The sequence below is a fragment of the Ambystoma mexicanum genome, chromosome 3q (assembly GCF_040938575.1).
Source record: "Ambystoma mexicanum isolate Mex_15411 chromosome 3q, UKY_AmexF1_1, whole genome shotgun sequence".
Lineage (NCBI taxonomy): Eukaryota > Metazoa > Chordata > Amphibia > Caudata > Ambystomatidae > Ambystoma > Ambystoma mexicanum.
Genome location: NC_090926.1, coordinates 375,379,122 through 375,404,555, shown reverse-complemented (window position 1 = coordinate 375,404,555; position 25,434 = coordinate 375,379,122). Strand labels below are relative to the sequence as shown.

General features: G+C 46.0%; 1 protein-coding gene across 1 annotated transcript in view; it reads left to right on the top strand.

Annotated features, from left to right (window-relative positions):
• The window catches only part of LOC138582591 (platelet-derived growth factor receptor-like protein), a 194,679-nt gene that overhangs the window by 30,030 nt on the left and 139,215 nt on the right, over positions 1 to 25,434 (top strand). The window lies entirely within an intron of this gene.

Here is a 25,434-nt window from a genome sequence, read left to right as displayed (position 1 = left end):
CAATTGACAGTTCAGTTCCCCAGCAGCACATGCTCAATGAGCCATGCAAGGCTGGTGGTGTTTTGCTTCGCCAGCCTTGCATACTTCATTTGAAATGCAGGCTGGGGAACTGCATGTCTATGTGTGCAAGAGTGAGCTCCTGCACCTCCTCGCACAAACAGAGCAAGCTGGAGCGGGGCATTTAATCACCCACACTTAGGAAATGCACGAATGTGAAGGAACCAGGAAGCTCTTGCTTCCCGATTCCTGTTCATGATGCATGAGCTTGAACGCTGGGGAGGAAACTTCAGGACTGGGACAGAATGTACGTTTATGTAAATTTATTTTGTATTTAAATATTGTATGGATGCCTGTATCCTTGTGTTATGAGTGATTGTATGATGATGGGTGCTTGTGTGAAGGATAGAGTGCTTGCTGTGTGAATGCTGTGTGAATGTGTGTGTGTTTGTGTTGGTCAGAGGAGTTGATTTTAGAGTATGGGGGCAGGAGAAGGAGGGGGAAGGCGGGTTGTCCAACAAAGGCATTTTAAAAATGCCTTTGTTGCACAATTCCCCTACCCACCTGCCACACTCAGCTCTTCTTTTGAGGCGCTGTGGAGCCAAGAGGACAGGGGTGGTACTTTTTAACTGGCCATCTATCATAGAGGTCCAGTAAAAAATACCATGCCTGTTTTTTTGTTTGTATTGTTCATTTGTAATGCACCTATATACGTGTGTGTCTCAAGGTGCAACAAGGCAAGGGGGGATGATCCTACTAGGCCTTGTACATTCGGATTTTGCAAGGGCAGGTATTTATAGCGCGCTTAATACCCAATGTCGATTTGGGATTCGAACCAGTGTTGGTCAGCATGATCTTGCTTCCAAGACCAGCGCATTTCCACTGAGCTATCCTCCCTTGTGTGAGGTTTGTGTGAGTGTGCTAAGCACTGTGGGTTGCAGGGGACAGGGTTGGTATCTTTTTACTGGACATCTATCATAGATGCCCAGTAAAATATACTATGCCTTTCCCCTCGGCCCTCCAGCACCAATTGCAAACTGTTTGGCTTTTTACCCAATTTGTATTTCAAGTATGCTCTAAAATGCAACTTTTAAACCCATTACTTAAAAAGATCTCCCAGGGGGAATCCCCCCAAAGCCCCCTTGATTAGTTTGGGCTCCCTAGCTACGCTCAGTCACTATGGCATATCTCGGGGAAATATTTATGCCACGCCACTTAAAGAATTCACCAGCTACCACTGGCCCTGGGTGTGGGGAGCACAGGCACTGTGGTGGGGTGGGGAGATCCCAGAGACTGAGCTAGGAGTGGGATGAGGGAGCCCAGAGACTGTGATGGGAGTAGGTGGGGGAGCCCAGGGGCTATACTGTCAATAGGGTGCGGTGACGGTGTGCAATACTTCATAGCCATTTGGATTTATTGTCCATTTGGCATTTTAGGGTGGCCCAGCCTGGCTACATTTTGCTCACCGGGGGGCCTAAGTCAAAAAGGTTTGAAGAGCACTGCTATAATCCAACTGCCCTATGAGTGTAGTGAGTCCCTCTCTTGGTACACAGGAACCTCCTGTCCTTTTATACTATGTTGCACTATTTATACTGCACACTATTTGTGCCTGCTGCAAACTACTATTAGTCCTTAATTCAGTTGCACAAACTAATTCTTTATGGCAGATTGCATGTACATTCACATTAGTGAAGCATATTATTTCATGTAGCTCAGTTTAACTCATATTGTCAACCACCCCTAGGGTCAAGGGGTGGTAAGGCTGTCTCAATTTGTAACATTTCTTGCCTTTGCAGTAATGGTGTGGGGCCGGGGCAAAAGTTGGTAATGACGTATTTATCTGAGTCATCATAGTTGTAAGGCATATGAGTGTTTGGGTAAGGCATATGAGTGTTTGGTGTGTAAGTGTATGGTGTATAAGGGGGCGTGGCTTGGCGGCCATGCGATAGTGAGCGAGTCACGGAGTGCTCCCGGGTGATCCGCTACAAGATCCTTATAAACGGCTGAAAAACAGCAGGAGACCCTGAACAAATCGAAGCAACGGCACCCGGAGGGTCCAGGGCACGCACGGCAAAAGCCCGACAAAATCGGAGGTCGGAAAGACCAGAAACGAGGTGAAGCGGAGGCACGGGGCCACCACACAAAATGGCAGCCGTGGCCCACTGAGGACCCGCCTGCGCTCCAAACGGCAGTGGAAGCTGAGTACACAGAGGGCTGGGCGCGGGGGCACGGATGGCTGCCCACCGGATACCCACACACCACCTGCGGAAGATCGAGAGAGGCCCCAAACCCGACCGCCCTCCCTAACAGGGACGTGGAATGAGGCGCACACCACCACACCGCGTGAAGGGGGAGCAGGCAACCGAGGATAGCGGCATAGGAGACCGGAGGGCCGAGACATGGGAAGAGCACAGCGCCTGCGGCCCGAGGCACTGACAGGGGGCCCCCCAGCACACAGAAGTTCTTCCGGAGTGCGCCCACACAGCGGCAGCCCGGAGGGGGAGACCCTGACCCTGTCCGGGCCCTCGACAGCAGAAGGCAAGCGGGCTATCGGCCCGGGGCCGCGACGGTGCAGCGGGCAGCAGCAACCAGCGGAGACGCAACTGGAGCCCCCGGTAAGGACGAGACATCGGAGGCAGGAAATGGTAATGGCCCCGGCGAGTCTGCAGCTGGACAGAGTGATTTTAGCTGCTGCGCGCCAGGCCCAGGGAGGTGCTGGGGAGCGGCAGGGCCCACGCAGGGAAGGGAGAACACCGACTACAAAGTGGAGGCCGCCCAGGGGCACAATGCCCCTATCCAAGCACAGACACACAAGGCCACAAACACCAGCATGCCTGAGAAACAGAAGGCAGCAGAGGGAGGCAAACAAGCATGGAGACATTTGCCCACAAGAGCGAGGACTCACAACCTGGGACGGTGGCGGCAGACACAGCCATATCATACACTACGCAAGGGGAGCTCAAACAAGTGGAAGGCAGTATCCTCGAGGCCATCGAGGGGATAAAAGCCTCAATGGAGGGCAAGCTGGATGCAGTGATCCTGGACGTTGGGCTCCTCAGGCAGGACATGAGGAACCTAGCAGAGAGAGTGAGTGCTCCAGGAAGTAGATGCAGGGACCCTGTCCCAGGGCTTTGTGGTGGAAAGGACGCACAGAGCACTAACCAGGAAACCCCGCCCGGGCGCGCCACCGAGACCCATGATCGCGAAGATCTTGAACTTTAAAGACAGGGAGAAAATCCTGATATTCTCAAGGGAAGGCAGGGAGATAACGCGCAACGGAGCCAGGATAACCATCTACCATCACTATACGGCACTTGTGCAAAGACAGCGGGCCCAGTTCTGGCCAACCAAAGAGCGCCTTCGGGCAGTGGGGGTGAAATTCATGTTACTTTACCCGTCCAAGCTCAAAATCCTGCACAACGGGAGGACACAGATCTTTGAGACCACAGCAGACGCCCAGGAGTGGATGGACCAGCAGGGTATCCCACAACTAAGAGAGGGGGTCGAGAGGAATCGTGAGGCACCCCGGCGAGGAAGGGAATGAGGGAGCGGACAAAACACTGAGGACACCATGCCGAATCGAGATACGGCAAGAATGAGAACCGAAAGCATACATTAATGCATCAACCCGGGAGCTCGAGGCCTCCGGCACTGGACCGCCAAGACCCACAGGGGGGGCCCCAAGTAGCGACAAGTTAGCAGTGTCAGTTTTTAAGGCACTACGCCGCGATGAGTGCACCAACGAATCGAGGGTGGCACCTGGAATGCGGCAGGGCCCAAGCAGGGCGAGGGAGGCTGGGCGTTGGTTTATAGTAGTTGTAGTAGTATGGTTAAGTTTGTTAAGAGAAGGCACGAGAGGAGGCAAACATAATGAACGAGGAGGTCACGGACACAGCAAAGACAATGCAAGGGCGCAAGTGAGGCGGCACTCAAGTGCGGGAATCTGGCGTGGAACACCAAAGAGTGGAGGTGGAGAGACAGGGGAAGTAAAGAGGGAAGGCGGACCCGCAAGCTACCAGGGGAATAATTGGGAGAAGATGCTAGACGGACCTCAGAGGCCAGCAGGCCAGAAAGGAAAAACTAAACAGGCTGATGGGAACGAGCGGGCCGCAGGAAACTGTAAGACACAGGAACCGAGATGAACTAAAAGTGGTGACTTGGAACGTCAGGGGGCTAAACGTCTATGTGAAGAGACTGAGGGTCTACGCATAGCTAAACAAAGTGAACATCCACACCGCAATGCTGCAGGAGACCCACCTGACGGCGGAAAAACAAGCCAAGATGGCCAAGAAATGGGGCGGCCAGACATACAGCTCCACATACTCTAACTATGCGAGAGGGGTAGCGACTTGGATTGCCTCGGGTATCCCATTCCAACTCATCAAACAGGAGAGAGACGCCGAAGGCAGGGTCCTCATTGTACACGGAATGCTGGAAAACTGGGAAGTGTGTCTGGTGAACACCTACGCCCCAAACCACGATGCAACAGATTTCTTTAAACCACTCACACCGCGGCTGGCCCCGTACAGGAATGCCACGACCATCGGGGCCGGAGATCTGAACTGCACACTGGATCCCAGGCTGGACCGGTCGGACGACAAACACAAAAGGGCCGCACCACCAGCGTGGGTGTTGCAGAAGACACTGGACCAGCTCGAGCTAGAGGATGTCTGGAGGAAGGTACATGGGGGTGAAAGGGGATACACGCACTATATCGCCCCACACGGGACATTTACCCGCATTGACTATTTATTCACGGGCAAAGAGACACTAGGCGAATTCACTGGGGCACACATTCACGCACGAACCCTATCTGACCACGCGCCACTGGAAGCAACATGGGCACATACATACAGGAAAGCCCCCGTACTCACGTGGAGATTTTGGACAGACGCACTCCTAGAGGGGGATTTCCAAGACCATATCCAAACTTCACTAGACGACTACTTCGAGCACAACACGGGTAGTGTAGACAGTATGGGAACGACATGGGAGGCCTTTAAGGTGGTGATCAGGGGGCGGCAATTTGGAAAACGGGAGGCCTTAGGAGAGAAACCCTGGCTGAACTGGATGAGATAGAAGGGAAGATAGAGAGGGCGGAAGCACAGGCAGGATGAGAGGGGGGGAACGGGTGACCTCACCCCTCTGAGACAACAGTGTATGGCGGCCTGGGAGAGATTAGGACGGTTAGACTATGGGAAGTACATACAAAGGCTGCATGCAGAAGGGGATAAACCTGCTAGACTTCTCGCATGGCTGACCAAACAGGAGACCAAGCGAGAACCGATAAATGCAATTTGAAATAGTCAGGGGTGATTGAAAGGTCCCAGGAGGGTATAAATATGGTGTTCTCGCAATTCTATGAGGAACTATATACCAGAGTACATGAAGCAGAAGAGGGGGACCTTGAGGATGCATTTGCGTAAATCAAACTCCCACGACCGTCAGAAGAGCAGGCCCAGATGTTGGATGACCCCCCTACTGTGGAGGAACTGACAAAGGTTATTGCCCAGTTGCCGACAGGGAAGTCCCCGGGACCCGACGGGTTGCCAGGGGAATTCTATAAAAGATACAAAGATAGCTTGGCTCCGATATTACTAGAGCCACTGGAGGAGGAGTACGAGTGCGGAGGACTCCAGAGCAGTATGTCAGAATCTGTAATAGTCCTGATACTTAAAGCGGGGAAGCCGCCCCTCGAGTGCGGGTCCTACAGGCCAATCTCTCTGATAAATCAGGATTCCAAAATACTGACAGTGGCATTGGCCAAACGGCTAAAAAGGGTGATACCCACACTTGTACACACAGACCAGACAGGGTATGTACCAGAACGCAACACGGCATGGAATCTCCGGAGACTCCATCACGTCATTGACAGGACGAACCAAGAGGAGGGAGAATACGCAGTGGCGTCATTAGATGCAATTAAAGTGTTCGATTCAGTGAACTGGGATTGGCTACTGGGGGCACTCGCCCACTTCGGGATAGGCGGGTGGTTCCTACGTTGGATAAGGCTGCTGTACAACGACCCGAGGGCCAGAGTTAAGACGGGGAGGCATGTCTCAGGGGAGTGGAGCATAGGGCGAGGTACGAAACAGGGGTGTCCGCTGTCCCCGATGCTATATATATTGGTGCTGGAACCGTTCGCGGCCTTCCTAAGGGCGGAGTACGGAGACACCGGCATAGTGATAGATGGGGAAACACACCAGATTTCAATATATGCAGATGACATGCTGCTTTACCTCCAGGACCCACAAACCCATTTACCAGACCTATTGGAGGCACTGGGAGCGTTTGGCAGGCTATCGGGAATCACCATCAACAAGGGGAAGTCCTCACTGTTCCCCCTGGCGCGCCTGAGGGCGACGACGTCAGACCAGCTGCCACGTCTGGGCCTGACATGGACCCCAATCACCTTCAGATATTTAGGGGTGGACATATATCACGACACCGCGGAAACACACATGGCCAACACGCAGGCAGCCCTGGACAAAATAGAGAACGCCATGTAGTTCTGGAAAACACTACCGCTGGGGATGGTAGGCCGGGCGCCCTTAATGAAGATGATAGTTTTACCCCGACTCCTATATTATCGGGATTCCCGATTTCACCAATATCCCCTATAACATCCCCAGATCATTTTTCAGATGATTACACTCCATAACACGGTCCTTTCTATGGGGGGCAGGGGAGAACAGGGTAGCACTGAGCACATTACAAAGGGGCTATGAATGGGGAGGGATCAAGCTCCCTGACTTTGAGCGTTACTACTTGGCCTCACAACTTCAATTCGTGGTCCGATGGCTGGGGGAAGACACCTCCATAGATGCAATACTGTTTCAACCATCGCTCAAGCGATACTGTTTGAAAGAACTACTTTGGATGAACGAGACCCAAGCAAAAACCCTTCCCAGAATAGTCCAACTAGGCCGAGCACTGTGGAAGAGAGCATGGAAAGTGCAGAACATAAGAGACTCCTGTTCAAGGCACTTTCCCCTGGAGGGACTGGTAGACACCCGTATAGCAAGCATGGCAACGTTCAGAACACAGTGGGAAGACAAAGGAGTAGCCCAAGTAGGTGACCTGTGGCAAGAAGGACATTGGGTAGACTTTCAGACCCTGGCGGAGGAGCAGGACATACACAGTGTCCAATTCATACTGTATAATAGCATGGTCCAAGGAATAAGGAAGAGGTTCGAGACCCTGCCGGAAGAGGAAGACATGGATGGGCCGCTGGATGCCTGGTAGGATGTACCGGAGGGGACACACACTGTGTCCAGACTTTACGGACAATTGCTGGGCACTGAACAGCCAGACAAAATGGGAGGAGGAACTGCAGCGACCCCTCAGGGACGAAGAATGGAACAGAGCCCTTCAATACACAAAGAAAGTTTCCAGCAACGCAAGGTTTAGACAGCTGCAGTTCTACATAGTGCACAGGGCATATTTAACGCCTAAAAGAATGTCAAACATGTGGGACAGTCAAATACGGAGTTGTCCACGCTGCCAGGAAGAACAGGCAGATATGGAGCACATGTTTTGGACATGCCCGGGAGTGAGAGCCTTCTGGAATACGATACAGGAAAGGGTGTTGAAGGCAGGAATCCATATGCGAGCTTGCTCGCCGGCGTCCTACATACTGGGCCTGTTCCTGAGGGGTGACAAGCAAAGGATCCATATTGCTAAGATGATAGACCTGATGACAATTCTGGTGAAACGGCGCATCGCAATGGCATGGAAAGCAAGCGCAGGACCATTGATGGAAGGCTGGTGGGCGGACCTATAAAAATGGGCAATAGCAGAAACTACGGTCTGGACCAGAACCTCGCAGAGGGGAGAAGAAAACAGTGGCGCCAGAATACTAGCGTGGACTACCTTGGTACAAGACTTATTTGGGAGCGACGAGGAAAACAGCACAACTGACTCGAGTGAGCCGGAGGAGAGGAGACTTGACCTGCCCGCACCCGTGCGCAGCACGCAGACAGGAACGAGGACAACGCGACAGAGGAGGAGGGTGCCTAACCGTGACCCAAGCGGATAACTTACATTATGAACTTAAACCCGAAAGTGCCACAGAAAATGTTGAGAGTTGTTGTTTATTTGTTTTGTGTTTGTTTGTTGTTAAATGAAAATAAAGAAAATTGTTTTAATAAAAAAAGTGTATGGTGTATAAGTATCATCCTATAGATATGAACACTCCCAATTAAGTGTGATTTGAATTTGATGTGAGTTTATGTACGTATCAGAGGTTTACAAGAGTTTCACACATAGTAAATGTCCTCAATTTGCATCTTCTATACATCTGATATCCGTATGAAAACTGGCATCAACATTAGTCATGACTTTGATGTGAGTTTTCAAATGTATGTTAGTATACATGTATGAAATGTACATTTCCTACACGTACGTGTAAAGTTTGTTTAGAAGATGTACATTCACATTGCACATGTTTTACAAGCCTCCCATACATGTGAACGTTCAGATTTAAGTCAGGTTTAACTTTAATGTGAGTTTTTATATGTGTAGGAAGTGAACTGGAGTTTTTCATTTTGTACATCTATGCAATTCCCAACTCCTACACATCCCATATACATATTAAAACAAGTTCATTTTTAAGTAAGTTTTAACTGTGATGTAAATTCTCATATGTACAATAGGGTACATGTGCAAAATGCATATTTTCTACATTTACATTTACCATAAGAGCATGTGGTATAAGAGTGCATGGCGCATAAGAGCATGTGGTAGGAATGTGTGTGGCATGAAACCATGCATCATAAGAGTGATGTGTCATAAGCATGTGTGTCATAAGGCTGTGTGGTGTATGGCATATGAGTGTTTGGTGTATAATCATGTGAAATATATGTCTCATATCCCTCCTAGGTGCATTAAAAGTCACAATAAAGGTGTGCCTTCACTTTAATGTGAGTTTTTCTACATATAAGACTTTTACATTTCGTACACTTACACAATTTACATCTCCTATACATCTTATATACACATGAAAATTGACATAAAAATCAGTCCCCACTTTAATGTAAGTATGTATATGTATATTAGTATACATATACAAAATATGCATCTCTACATGTACCTGTACAGTTTGTATAGAAGATGATCATTCGTTCTGTTCATGTCTTAAAAGCCTCCTATATGTCTGAAATCGCACATTAAAGTGAGGTCTAACTTCGATGTGAATTTTTATATGTGTATCAGGTACATAAGTATTTTACATTCCATACATTTATGCAATTTACATCTCCTTTATGCCTCGTATACATATGAAAACCTATATCAAAGTCTGTCTTTTAGATACAATTGAATATGCTTAGACCCAAGGGACTGGGATAAAAACATACGATCTTTGAGATCAGACTTCACAAACTAGGCATACACCGACAGAAGTGCGCACAGCCAGATGCACAGGGCAACACAGATACCCTGGAGAAACCTCTTAGAGTACAGAGCAAAAGAAGCATAATCACAGGTGCGACTGGAAGGTCACATATGTTGGACCCAGTCTGCAAGATTGTAAAGGACTGCCACCCATTCTGCAAGAAGATGAACGTCTGCAAGAGGTTTACCCTGAGCTGCCCCTCTTTGCTTTCAGACAATCAGCAAATTTGAAGGGAATGATGGTAAGAAGCAAACTACTCCCAAATAGCACAGAGAATGGAATTGTGCCTTGTAGAAACAAAAGATGTATAACATGCCCACATAGCAACCTTTTGGATACAATAAAGAAACCCCATGTGGGGCAGGACTACACAATTATAGGGCTTTTTCCATATGCCTCCAACAAAATTGTTTACTTGATTATGCTTCAATTTAGGGAAACTCATCAACCTCTAAATAAACACATGAACCTCCACCACCAGAGTGTCAAGTAATGCACAAAGGAGAGCCCACTTTCGGAGGCTAATCATACCTTTGATGATCTAAAATTGCTGTACACCAGGGTAATTTCAGGACTGTAAGGGAGGCATGGTATCACAAGTATGACAATGACACAAGAGGTACAATTTCTAAAATCTTTATTCAATTTTCGGGGTTTGGAAAACCTCCTACTTTGCCTTATAACTATGATGGGAGTAGCCTCTACCAACAAGCAATAAAGAAAACACAGTCCTAGTCAGTCTCTGTCAAATCAAGATAGCCTATACTAACAAAACCTAATGCCTGCCCTATCTCTTATACAAAATGTGTGTAAAGGGGAATATGAATGCAAAGGGAAATTGGTGTTAGAATATAAAGAATCAATGTGGCTGAGTCAGCTTTCCTCCCCACATTGGACACCACAGAGAAAGGCGTCCCCCGTAGACAGGATGACACACTCTGGCTCAGGTTCTAAAACAAAGGTAGTTCAAAACGTGGATCGAGGCCGCTTGGCCTTCCACGCTAAAGTAACTAATTCCAGCTTTCAAAAGTTCTTTCCCAGTTCAACCAAAACGTTCACGCAGATCTCCCTCGATCAGACTCGGACCTCTCGAAGCAAAAGTTCAAAGCAACAGTTCACATAGGTCTCCCTAGATCGGGCTTGGACCTTTCAATCACAGCACTTTCAGGAGCTTCCTTCCCCAAGTTAAATTCATATTCTTTAAGGGTTCCCTTTCCCTAACTTATCACACTTTCAGTCTCCCTCTGTCAGGCTCAGACTTTCCTGATGTCGAAGAATTTCGAATGTGCGAGGCTTTGACTATAGACCTCCGCAGGACCACTTCGACTTTCCCTTCAGCTCACACACTTCAATATCATAAGCACAAAAGTTCAACATTCACCTTTTCACTTTCCCTTTTGCTGGATTAATCTTGACCATTACACATCTTAGAGTTCATTCACTTTGTCACTGCATTATAACAAACGATTTCACCTTTCGCAGATACTTTCTAGTGGGCTACTTCCTTTCACCAGACCACTCCACTACTCAGTATCACTGGCTTCACAGTTATCAGTAATTTAAAGTTCACCAAAGGTCTGCCTTCCTTCATGTCTCATCCACACACGTGCAGCCTTCAATTGTGAGATATAATGTTGCAACTTCAGTCTTTCTTTAACACACACCAGCCTTTCATGTCGCTCGCCAACTCACCGGCTGTGTGCATGCCTTTCTTGTCTTTGTGGTTTTAAGTCATGAGTCAAGGTTAATACCAAAGGCCTGGCCTCGCTGTTCCAACTCTGTTGTTCACCCGGGAGGGTCGCTGGCGCCCTTGAAACACAATGCAGTCTTCTTGTTTGGGATTTGGCCTTCTCTGCGTATCTTTCACGTCTTTTCGGAATCAATGACCTCCTGCAGGGTTCTTCTGGGTTTCTCTACCCTTTGCTCTCGTCCCTCTGTCGGTCGCTCTTCTCCAGTAGGTCTTCCTTCAACCCGGATGTTCTGCTTCTTCTTGTTTTCTACCTTGATCACAGTGTGTCTCTATGTTCCGCCTTTTATTCGTGAGGGGAGAGCTAATTGGTATCATATGTATGTAATTAAAGTCAATTGCCTGACTTTGCCTGACCCGATTAGTGAGGCATGTCCAATGAGATACTCAAGTGTGAGTCTGTCTTTCCCCAGCACGTACTGTCTGTGTATAAGTGTTTGTGTAAGAAAGGGGGCAGGGGGGAGTTGACGTCTCAGTATATCCTACCTGGAAGCATAGGGCCTGGGTACGGGAAAGGGGGAACTACCGCGTCTCACCATCGGTTGCCTCACCGCCACTTCCTGAATACCCCTCACCCAGGTGATCCTCCCACACTGGTGCACCCCCAGGAACTGGATCCAAAAGCGATGGCCATGTCCTGGTCCCCTGGATGACAAGTCCCAGAGGACTAGCGGGTAAAACACCCTTTGGTGTCTCACAGGTCTGACAAAGCCTGGAAGACCTATGGATTTGATGCATGCACATTTCCAACACACTGGCAAGGGGCTTGAACAGACATCACAGTTTCATGAGTCACTATCTCAACTAAGAGACTCTACCTTTTTCCACCCTAACAGATATAGGAATTACAACATTCAAACCTGACTCTTTCCATCCATTTTTTCAAAGCTGTTCATGGGTATCCAACTGACAGTGCACCAGCCCCACCAGCCTTGCTAAGTGTAGTATCCTGGACTCAACATTCTGTAATCCATACAACATATGTTCCCATTTATAAAAAAACCCAGCGAGTAAAACTTCCACTTCTGGTCATCCTTTGCGAGGCCTCGGCTTATAGCGCATTACTCCCATTGAGCAGGACTTCATTAAATCAAACGCAGCTTGCAAACGCGGCGTTCCAGCGACCGGAACAAAACTCACATCCTGCATATGCGTCATCACGCAGATGCATGCCATAATGGCCTTTCCTCTAGAGCAAGTCCTCTCCGAGTTCAGGGATGGGGACAAAGGAGTCAGCTGCATCACATGCGTTCCAGCCCAACTGCCTGGCTGGAACGCAAAGGCTGTACAGGGCACGCGCTGCCCAACAGCCCTCAAGACCCCAGCTAGGCCAAAATATTCCCTCTATGGCCCTCCGCAACAGCGCTCCACTCCTCTGCATGCACAATTCACTTGTGGCAACATTTGGCAACCTTCTTCTGCCACTTCTGTCTCCCTCATGTTGAAAGGGCACACACTTTTTGTCCCACTTCATGCCCCATGGATGGCTACAAACGTCTTTCAATAACCTGTCTGATGTCAGCCATCTACTTCAATGGCACCAACTTAAATCTTCAGCAGCTCACCAACCCAACGTTTCTTCCAGCTGGTGCTGACATCAGGGCTCCTTTATTCCAGATCTCCAGCTCCATAGTACTTATGCTCTCCCACCTTCCTGTGGATTCTTAAATTCCTCGTTGCCATTTGAAGTAACTTCGGGTGGTTCATAGACACAGGCAGGATACACAGGAACCACCAGAGAGCCAGGGATACAAAAAGTAAGACTTCTTTATTGGTTACAGCTTCAGTAGGAAAGGTGAGATAAGGAGATCAATAGCATGCTGCCTCTAACCCATGCTCTCTCCCTGCTAGTCCACAACCGTCAATCCTGGAGCCCTCTCACTCACCACCTTCCATGCCTCACACGAACACTCCAAGCTCCACTCACAGACACACAGCTCTCATAGCAGTGTAAACCAACAGAGGCACTAGAATACAACACCAAGGAAATAAATAATTGCCAGAATCTCTCCTACCCAGCTCCATCAACCCTCAAATTGCCCCATCCCAGAATCTTCCCAGAAACCTTTGAGGGCCCCTGTCTTAAATCAATCCCTACCCTTTCCTCATGATTATGATGAAACACAATCCCAATATGGTATTTGACACAAACCTACCACAGTGGGCTACACGAGGGAAAGCCCTAACACATGGCTGGTTGTGCCTCCTCCCTTTCTGCCTTCTAAAGACACAAGCCTGGTATCTGGTTGATTGTGCCACCACTGATCTTGCAGAATAACCAACTTGACATACTGAGTTCCACCTGCACCTACCATGGCTAACACTATCCCATTCCCTCCTGCTTTCCTAAGAGCACTCTGGCAGGGATACTTTTTACACAGAAACACTTGTGTATGAGCGCAATAGAAATAAAATATCAATATCAATACATTCCATTCTCCTCAGTTTCACTGGCCGCTTGTCCTCTTAACACAGTGTACCCTTTAGACCTTGAATACTTAAATGTGTGTCGAGGTTCATCACCTAACTCATGCCTCTCTGAGCAAAACTACACAGCCGGTACACAGACAGGCACAGATAAAGAAACAGGAATCCAAGGAGGGGCGATTTAAGCTGAAAATGCTTTCATGTTTTCCAAAGGCTTCTTTTCCTCCCTGCCTGTGGAAGCGGTGAAGACCACAGATGCTTGCAAATAAGCAGATGAATGACTGTGTTAGTCTACTTAAGGTAATGACTTGTTATTGTTAGGTAAACACATCATTGTGTGGATAATTATCTAGCCCTAATATATCTAATGTTCAATTAAAACCTGTGACTTCACCTTCCATGATAAAACTCGGGGTGAGTCCACCATTCTGGATGCACCAGTATCACATCCCCCCCCGCCCCATAAAACGGCATTGCATCACATTACACATGTGTTACACATTCATTCACACATTAATTCTGCGCTCAACATAGGGCGAATTCTACTACTACTCAGATGGTCGTACTGTAGGCTGGCTAACAAAAAGTTAAGTGTTCTACATGTTGCAAAGGGCAGCAACACATATTACTACCACACTGCTTCCATTTCTTCCTATTATAGGCCACCACGTTTTTATCATATCTGGCTGGCCCAAACTCTTGTATTTCTTCAGGTCTAGACAGTGATTGAACATAGGGTTTCTGGCAAACACCATTTGTGTATATATCATGCAAAGAGAAATCATTAAACCTTCCCCTATCCACAGACCAGGCCATCTTGCACTTGTCTGCAGGTTTTTACTCTAGGGATTGCTAGAAAGCAGCATGCGAGTCTGAGGGAGTATATTTGTCTGGAATATTTGCCCCGTTGGGGGGATAAATTAACTTTCAGACATTCACACAATGTGAAACTTTGGCTAAAGCCAGCTGCTCTCTCCAAGCACTATGGACCAGGTTATCATGTTTACGGCAGGCTCTTTTGACTGCATATCGAGTTGGACTGTTACTGTACACACTGAAGAAAGCTCTTTGTCAGTAACTAATATGGCATTTGGAAAGCTATTTGGTAATAGCATCAGTCTTTTCCAAAAAGCTGGATCGTTTGCAGGGCTATAACTAGAAATTACGAGTTTGGAGGTATTTATGTTGGAATTACCCATAAACTCAATAACAATGCAACCACTTGGTCCATCAGCACCAGATTACGTGTAGTAGTATGGCAGTGGTAGTCCCAATGCTTGGAGTCTATAGGATTGTATGGGAATTTGGAAGGATTACCATCAGCACTAATTTCACCTATCACAATTCCAGCAGTTTCTGGCATTAAAATGGCAGATTCCTCCACTTTAACTCTAAACACATAATTTTGCAGTGTGGTAAATGTGGTGGTAGTAATGGTACTGACAAAGATAGTGGCAGGAATGGAATTACCACCAGATTTTTACAGGAGGGTCAAACTCGAAATGAGTATATAGTATTTATTTGATTTATTTATTGGTCACTTGTTAGGCACTTATACAATTAGCAACAACTGTTTCAAAGCGCCCACGGGGCAACAAGGTGGGGAAAGGGGATGGTAGTAGTACAACAAAGATAAATAATTAAATTAATAGTACAAACAAATCATGAGAATAAAAGGGAGGGGAGATGAACCTACTATGCATTGTGAGTGTTCAGAACGTGCAAGTGCAGAGGGGATGGGGTAAGGGATAAGTGCTGTCGTGCTCATGGAGAAGTGCACGGCGTGAAGTGCTTAAAAGAGGAACGTAAGTGCAACCTCCCGTCCCAGTAAAGACAGCAGCTGGGATGAGAGATGTGGGGGTCAGGGCGCAGAGGATAAATAAGGGCCCTGCCCGTCAGTCACGCTACTGTATGATTAGCAGGGAAGAGAGTATAATAAGGAAGAGGTAAAGAGAAAGGTCTTGAGGCTTTTTCGGAACTTGAGGAGGTCCTGCTCAAGAAGCAGAGGGAGAGGGAGGCTATTCCACAGAAGGGAGCCCGCTGAGGAAAGTGATCGACCACCAGCTCTCTCTTTACAAACCACTTCACACACTGGGAGTTGGTGCCAGAAGAACACAGGAGTCTAGAAGGAGAGTATTTGGTGAGGAAGCATTGAATATAGAGTGGTCCCCGGCCCCAGATAGCCTTGTGGATGATACAGAGGGATTTGAATTTAATCTGTGCTGCGACCGGGAGCCAGTGAAGGCTTTGTAGGGCAGAAAAGATGCGGTCCCTGGGCTTGAGGCCAAGGATACATCTTGCTGCCCTATTCTGGGTTAGCTGGAGGGGTCACAGGGTGGGCGAAGGAAGATTGAGGAGGCTGTTGCAATAGTTTTGCCTGGAGAGAACGAGAGCATGGGTAACATTGAGTCTCTGGGGGAAGGTGAGGAAGGGCAGAGTTCCTTTGAGAAGGAAGAGCTGAAAGTTGGACTTCTTGACAATGTCCTGAATGTGAGGGATGGAGGAAAGGGAGGAGTCGAAGAGGTAGTATATATGCTACCTCTGCTGTTATGAAAAGACAGGAATTTTGTGTTTGTTTGAAATGGCACAATGGCCAGATTTGTGTGGCTGTTGACAGCAGTTTTAACGGCAGCACATTTTTGGTTATTGTGCTGGTCTATGTGTAGAATCCTGCTGATTCCTCACTGAAACCCTACCAAACATCTCCTCCCAGGTGGCCAGGAGAGGGCAGATGCTTCCTGATCCCAACCATGGGGTGGTGTACTGAGGGAGGATCACCTGGGAGGAGACAGGACCCAGGGTGGTGAGGAGATTCCATGGAATGAGACACAGTATTTTACCTCTGACCGTAAGACCACTGTACCTAAAGAGGCTATGGCTTATTGTCATTGTATTATCTCTCAAGCATACTTTGCTAAAGCACTTGCCAATAGTGTCAGAGGTAGCCTCGGGTTTTGCGTCTTTTCATGTCAGAGGTGCAGCTTGACGCTTTCACCTTCTCATGCACTGAGATGCTTTCCTCAGAGTTTGTGGAGCTCGTGGATGTAGTCTGCTGTGTCAAGCGGCGAGCAGGGTGTAGAGAACCTGACGCCATAGCTGTGCTCTGGTGGCTCCGCTGTAGAGTGGTGCAGAGTCCCCTGTGGTCCCGGAGGGTGCCAGTGATTTCAGGTGGAGTATTTGGAGCATTCAGTACAGCAGCACACCAGTAGAGCATAGAGCACGACTGATAGCGGGAGGCTGAGGCAGTTGCTCTGCACACAAGGTGATCTTGCGCAACGCTTTGCCTTTTGGTATGTTTTTAAAGTGCAGCTTGCTTTTTAAAATCTATTAGTGCCTGCCTCTGGTTAAGTGTTATAGTTGTGCTGCTGCTGCACAGACCTACAACAGAATTAATTAATGTACAGCGTCATTGCAGCGTCATTGCAGTTTGGTAGTATGGTACATGCTTCAATAAGAGTTTGAGTACTCTTTGCACTGAGGTTTAAACCTCACTTTGTGAGTGGAGCGCTGGTGTGGTGAATGTCCCTACAGTTTATTGCACCTTATTGTGAGTGCTGGCAGGAGTGCAGTCTGGCTCCTGTCCGGTGTGAGGAAGGCAGTTGTCTCCTTCTTGGTGAGCTTTTTGCAAACAGTGTGATCCGCCATCTCAAATGCGCCGATAGAGCCAACCGAGTGCTGAAGTGAAGATCTGTGATCTCGAGCTGAGTCTGCAGGTGATGGAGCAGAGCAGACCAACCACAGCATGGATGCAGGCGCCTCAGGGTGAATCTTGAGGAGTGACGCCGCTGCGGTACTTGCTTGCACCAGGACTTGATTTCTAGCCTCAGAAGAGTGACCCATGATATGGAGATCAGCAGACACTCACGTGCAGCGCTAATACACATAGTGTATGCTGATCGTGAATTGGTCTATAGTAAGGGATTGATGTTTGGGAGGCTCAGCGGGAAGTACTGATGTTATCTGCCCTAACCCGCCATACCCACTCCCACCCCTGTTTATTGTAGACGTGCGGGTGATGGCTACTACTGCATCCTATCTAGCGGACACAGAGCAAGTAAAAGAAATCTTCCTGTCTGCAGCCGTTGAATTGGAAATCGCATCGGAAGGAATGCGCTCTGTGACTGGAACAGGAAGGAACTCTATAACAATGGGGAAAATGGCGGGGAGAGTCATCCGCACAGGAGGAAAGGCTGCAATGCCTATCTTTATTATCAACTAACAAGGAAAAGCCTTTACTAAGTGCACAATTGTCACAGGGGCTACAGGGGCCTCAGATACCTCAGAATGTGGGAAGGTTTGAATTAGGCTCTGCTTTAGAATCAACTTCATTTACTTATCTGGATGCTGCAAGAAATCCAAATAATGTTCCCCTCAGGTCCAGCTTTTATTTTCAGTGAGGTGTCAGAGTAAAGTTCTTGGATAGCTTCTAGGAGGTCCCATGGACATCCTTTTTACTTAACTTTACTATTTGTAGTGTGCATCCATAAACCCGTAGGTGTGAGGGCGCGGACAAGACAGACAACAAAGAAAACATATAATGTCCAGATGAAAGAGAGGCGGTGGGAGGTCAGCCCCCAAGCCAGGAGGAGGGCCAATGATAATCTATCGGAACAGCCAAGTCTTGAGCTCTTTTTTGAAGAGGCTCAGGGACAAGGAACTTCTCAACAATGCTGGCAAATCGTTCCATAATGTAGGAGCAATGCCAAAGAACGCTCCTCCCTGAACTTTCTTAGTTTTGCATCTGGGCAAAAATAAGAAGTTTTGGTTGCTTGGTCTCAAACTTCTGTAACTAGGTTTTTCTATAGTATACTTTTGTAGATAGGACGGCATGCAGGGCCATCTTAAGCACTTTGGGGGCCCGGGGCACGGACACCTCTGGAGCTCCCCTCCAACAGACCAAAGGAATTAAGGGATATAGAATATCTAGTGCGCCCCACCCAGTCTCACGATAACAACCCATAGCTTGATATGCTGTCTCGCAGAGATCAAAATAAGCATGGTAAACTTCCTTTCAGATACCTTACACTCTTCATTCATGTTGTAATCAGAGTGATTAACAAGTAGCATTTCAAGGGCAACATTAGCAGTCTACGCGAGGGTACTGGTGTTCAAGCATAGGTAGAGCAAACATTTAATCAATAGCAGCCACGTGGAAGGTATACTGGACATAGTATACCTGCAGGGCATAGATTTTATGACAAAGGTACACATAATCCAGAATAGTCTGAGATTACCTGCCTCAGAGACAGCAGAAGTGCTCAAGCATGGATACAGATGAACAATGGGAAGCAAGGGTCAAACTACACATATCATACCATAGCATAGAGAGTGGATGACGATTTGAAGATACCAGGAAGGTCTCTGTATCCAGACGAACTGAGATTAGTAGTGGGGCATGGTTTGCAAGCAGTATCGCCGTTCGAGAGCAAAGAAACAGGTGGCTCTGGCGTGCAATATATCAATGCTCAATATCATTATAAAGCAGCAACACTATATCTAGCCAGTGAAACCATGAATGAGTCTTTTTTAAAGCTCGTACCCTGAGAATGAAATCACTCTGAAGGGCTGACAATTATGAAAGGTTTAGGGACTTGCAATTTTGACAAGTGGGGAAATACAAGATTAAATGAGATACCCAGGATCACACATTGATTAAGAGGTGAAGCTGGGATTCGTACCCACAATTTCTGGTCTTACCAATTTATTTTCTAGTATTTACAGAACTGAATTGGAAAATATGAAAATCACATAACCCAATATAAACATTTAAAAAACAAAACGTTATAGAAACGTATTATTCAAAATGGGAATGATTCTAGCTTCATTGTCTCCATCATCAAGGAAAGTATATAAATACCAGCATACCAATGGATGTTATCTTAAAATATTTCAAATATGTTTCTCTTTTGTATTGTAAAGCTTTAAATACACCCCAAACACGGACTTGTCCAATGGTATTTAAAAATGAGCACAAAAAACGTTTTGTTGTCACATAAGCAAACTTTAAAATATGCTGGTAAGAAGCCTGCAATGTCTGGTCTGCTCTCTTCTGTCTAGAACTCCTTCCACTCAAATTGCCTACATGATAGGAAAGATCAGGTAATTGGCCAAACAATGCCACCAGTATGTGAGAAGAAAACCTTTTCATAGAGGCAGTACAGTACTATCAGTGATATAAGATTTGTCCTGGATCACTGTATCGTCTGCTGGCAAAAGCCAGGATCCAAGCATGAACGCTTTGGTTCCACAGTCTGGAATTCAGATACTTAAAACCTCTAACACTTTATTGTTATCATTGGAGGTGCCTGCCTAGGTTTTACAACTCCCCATCTAAACAAACCAATTTCTAGACCATCACCATATTGATGGTATGTTAGTTTCTATAGCAACCACTATCTAGTGCAGGTACATTGGTGATGATAACACCTGGGGTGCTATAGAACAATTTACATTTACATGCAGGCTTAACAACTTCATATATTGGAAAGGCTGAGTCGGCCCTGCTGGAATTTGGTATTGTAATCTTGCATGTGAGCGCATATCTCTGCAATGAGTGCTTAACACACTGAGCTATCCTCTGAACGATCGGGACACTCATCTGTATCAATATGTATTTCAACTTTGGCCATTGCACATGATCAATATAATACCCAAGGTGAAAATGCTATAGTTGTTGTGCCACACAAACTATGTAACCACAGTGAACATATCATTACAGGATGAAAAGATCTGAACAAAATGTACTTGTCAACAACAGACCGAAAATAGCTTTAGCCTTAGCAACACACCATAGAAAATCCTGATGTGAGATACTTAATTTTGTCGACTTAGGGAAACTGACATTTTTTTTAATAAGACTCTTTCTTGGGGACCCCTCCAAGGTGGGGGCCCGGGGCAAGTGCCCCTCTTGCCCTCCCATAAAGACGTCTCTGATGGCATGGACCCCATTCGACATTTAAAGGTAATGACCAGTAAACTGAAAGTAATTCGAGCCTCCACCGGAAGCCAGTGAAGTGCCCGTCGCGCCTCCGTTACATGAGAGAGAGAGGAGAGTCATGTTACCACTCTCACTGCTCCATTTTGGGACACTTGAAGTCTGTTAATAGTTGCTTTCCCGGCTCCCGCCAGGAGGCTGCAACAGTAATCTATTTTTGAACCTATTATTGTTCGTGCAATTGCTTCCGCATTCTCTTGAGATATATATGGTCTCAAATGAGCAAGCAGCTTGATATAATATGTTGCTGATGCGACGGTGCAACCTACATAGGCTTTCATAATCAATGTCTGGTCGAGAACCGCTCCTAAGATTTTAACCTTATGGAGTGTGGAAATTTCCACATCTCCCAACTGAAACTGTTTATAGGCTGGTTCCAGTTTGGCAAGTATGCCAGCTGAACCAACCACCATAAGTTCCGTTTTGCCACATTTGAGCGCTAGTTTCTTCTGCATCATCCAACGCTCAATGATAGCAAATATTCTGTTCAGTTCTATTTCATCCTGGCAATGGTGCCCTGAGAGCGGAATGACACATTGCTTGTCATCCGCCTAGTTGGGAAATAGAACCCCATCCTGTTCAAGGTGTGCAAAGAAAGGGGCCATGAATATGTTATATATAACTGGCGATGAACAGGCCCCCTTCGGGACTCCAAAGAGCACAGAAATAGGCAGCGCCATGGCATCATCTGCACTAACCCTACTGACTCTATTAGAAAGGAATGATAGCATCCATTGGATAGCTGCCAGTGAAAAGTTGGCAACGTCCTTCAGCCTCTCTGCCAGAATAGTCTGATCGACAAGGTCGAAGGCCGCGGATTGATCCAGCGAAATAAGTAAAGAGGCCAGACTGTTATCCAATCTCTTCAATAACTCCGATTTGCATCTAATAACGAGGTTTCCGTCCCAAAGCCCTGTCTAAAGACCGATTGCAATGAGTTCAAAATGGGATAAAGATTAAGATGTTGAAAGGTCCCCATCTTTCAATTTACTCCAGAGAAGCCTTCGGCCAATAGAGTTAAAGGCCTCACCAGGCTGATAAAAGCCAAGTATAGTTTTGTTTTCCTTTGAGTAGCCTACAATTTCAAAATGTTTATCAAGAAGACATTTAGTGATGTTCCAATTTCCTTGACAAACCCTGACTGGAAAATGTCAAAAGGACCTGAAGTTCTTTCCCAGTCCATAAGATCCCTCAAGATCACTGCAGCAAATATTTTACCTATACCATCCAGAAGGGCAATAGGATGATAGTTTTTGGGATCAAACCTATCCCCCTTCTTAAAGTTTGGTATCACTATAGATTTCCAAGATTTAGGGACCTTTTTCATCATCTTTATCTGTGCAAATAATACCCACAGAAAATCAGGCCATAATTTTGGCTCTTCTCGGAGCAGGGCATTTGTGAGTCCATCGGGCCCTGGGGTCCTTGAATTATTTGTCTTCCTTGTCATGTTCAGGATCGTCTCCTTATCAGCTGCAAAAGACCACTTTGAGGTGCTCCCAGTTAGTTCCGGATTTACCTCGGCTTCACTGTTGTTGAATAAAGCAGAGAACTGTTGCTCCCATGTAGCCTCAGCTACTGCATTTATTTGAAGTGCCTGCTGCGGGTTGTTCAAAGAGTTTATGATCTTTCAAATTTCAGCCATTCCTTTTAGCAATTTTTAGCAGCATCGATTCGACATCTTGTTGGAGTATTTTACTGGCTCTTGCTCTTACCTAGTTGTTTTATTGCGGCCTCCTGCTATTAGTGAGGGCTAGTAAATTAAGGGGAGCCGTTATTTTTAGCTTCATTAAATCAGATTTCTTTTCTCCTAGACTAATTCATGATAGTAATTATGTTTATGAACAAATGAAGAACCTGATACGAGGTTACTTTTTTCCACAAAAAACAGTACAAATCTAGGATTATCCAGTATTTTTCCACAATCACAATCATGTGTTTTAGTTATATGGTCAAAGAATCGATCTATCAACAATGAAATCCTTGTGGAATTCAATCTCAATCGATTTCTAGATTGGAAGACTTCCACCGGTACTGAGTACAATTCCCTGGGAGTTTCTCTTTATGTGGAGCATGTAAGTTTTATGATGTTATGATCGCTGGTGTTAGTTGGTAGAATTTCTAGACTAGATACCCATGGGAGTAGATTCTCAGATGCAAAAATAAAGCCCATTACCTTGAATTGAGCAGCACGTTTCCATGTGAAATTTGCCGGAATGTCTCCCGGGGTATTTTCATTTAGCAGATTTAAGCTCCTCAGTTTAGTTTCAGAGCCAAAGGAAGACCTTTTTTCTCTGCATGGGAAGCCTGGGCATTTTTTGCAAATTCCTTTCTAGGATCCACATCTGGAGTTTTCATATTCAGGTCTCCACAGTTGACTATTACCGGGTCTGGAAGGTTTTCACAGAGATATTCGATTAATCCCATTGTCATGTCTACAAAGATTGAATCTTTAATTCCTTTCGAATTCCAATAGCGGTTACATGAAATTAGCCATTCCGGGCATTTAGAATTCGCATATGTTGCCTGTATGAATTTGGATTCAACTTAACAATTGTTTCTCGGACTACTCCATTTTTTATCAATATCAACAGGCCTGAGATTGGCCTGCCTTTACTTCCTTTTAAGTCAATTTTAAAGCCGATTCAAGCTGACTATATAACCATCTAATGTAGGTGCCATACCCAACCAAGTTTCTTGAAGACAGGTGATGTCATAATCAGCCCATTTCAATTAGCAAGTTCCAAAGAGTTGCCAAAAGCCTTTCGTATGCCAACTTCCAATTACTCAGCGGTTTCGCAGAGTACAGTGGTCTAGTTAGGAGTGCCTTTTGTTAAAGATCAGGGCCTCTGCTATCCAATTCCAGGAGTCATTTTGTTTTGGTTCAGAGTAGTCTTCCAGCCGAAGTTTCACTTCTCTAGTCCCAAAGTCAGTGCCACCAATGGAGATGGTGAATGGAGTCTGGATTTGTGCCACAGAATCCGACCTTCTAATGTTGGCGACTGGCTGGCCTATGGTCTCTTTATTGCATGGATGTTTCATTTCTTCTCTGTATTTCTTACTAGAGCACCCTCTTGTACTCCTATTCTTCTCCGTCTTCTTGTTCCATACAGTTGGAATTTCCAACGTCATTTCAAACAGATCAAATCCCAGTGGTAATAGGAGATGTGCTTCTTCTAATATTGCATGCTGAATTAGGTTAGAACCAAAATGGATAGCTACTTTGTCCAGGGACCGTTCATTTAGAAATTCAACCCTTGCTATGTTCTTAGTTGTAAGTGAGCGAAGTCTTGGAATATGATGTAATAGTCTTAAAACGTTGGCCCTATTCATTGTTAGGCCACAGTCAAAATGCAAGACTCTTTTAAGTACGATGCAAGTGTTTACACTCTAGGACCTAGCTGGTTAATTAAAGTAAATTTTCATGTCCCCAAAAGGTCTCACATCCCATTCCACAGTGGTTTTTCTTGATTTTGCAGACAGAGCCTGGCACTTCTCATCCATCACTAAAAACCATGGAATACTCTCGTGTTTCATATTGACATTGTTTTGTAAAGTTTGTCTCCTTTTTAGCCTGCCTCTGACTCCGATCTGGGAGTAAGGCCAGGTGCTTCTGTTCAAGAGTCCTGAAGTCATCACATTTACTTACCAACCCTGCATCCCCAGCACTCTCTGTGCTTTTACTTACAAGCAGAGTCATCTGTGAAAAACCTGCCCTTTAGCCAGTTCTTGATCACAAGGAACTGAATTGTCTTCATCCTCATCCACTATTGAATGTGTAGATATATTCAGTGTGGTATCATTCACACCTCCATCCAACAGCTTATATAACTGATGGTTCTGGGGAGATGTATCATTGGTTGCATTTGAGCTAACTGTAATATTCAAGTTTCTTAGGAACTTACAATAGTCTTAATGGTTTAGGCTCAAATTAGACTTTTTTTTTATTTATTTTGTGTGTGTTTTTCAGTAATTCTGTTTGTTGTTGCATTGTAAGTCCTGAGATTCTCTTTTTCTTTTTGTAAAATATTTGATAATTTTTTACTTCAGTTCTATGGTTACTGGCTGTGAGTACAGGTCAATATATTCATGTGGGGCAAGGCTTCCGTAACAATTTCAGGTGGAGATTCAAGTATGTCTGTTTCACTCCCTTAATGTAAGATTAACCTGGCATCAGCCTTAATAACATGAACAGCGATTACCCTGTAGTCTTAACACTGACTTCCAAAGGGGCTAACACAGGAGATGTTCCCATTCAGCTTTGCTCTTCCGCCTCACCTCTTATTCTTGATGGTCTCCTGCTGCTCTTCCTCTCTTCCATTAATTGATCGAGGATACTACGGAATACGTTAGACGTCTTCCCTGAGCTTTTGTCCAGTTTACCCTGGATTGCTGTCAGGAAATCTTCTACGAAAAGCATTTTCGAGTGCAACATCGCTAAAAGTGTTGTTTGGTCTGTCAAATGGTCGCTAATGCTTTCTTATAATATATATATATATTTTTTTATACTTTATTTAACCCAAGGGTTTTTAAAAGTTTTTTTTTGCGTTTCATTCCTTTCCGTTTGGATATTGTTTACCTATGTTCATTTTTCTATAGTTGACAGAATTGTGTCCAAGATTTTTGCTGTGGCGGTGACCCAAGTGGTTCGTCCGCCTCCAATTAATCTCGCCCCCCAAGTCTCTACATCGAAGGTGTGAGCTGCGGATAGTATCTCCTTCAGGTAAGGACCTCTTATAGCCTCTACTCCTGGACACCTTAACAATAGATGCTTGGTCGTTTCCACCATGGCCGGATCTTTGCAAAATCTACACGTATTTGTGGTGGCCAGGCCTCGTATCTTCAAAATTTCGTTCGTATGGAGTAAATTGAGGC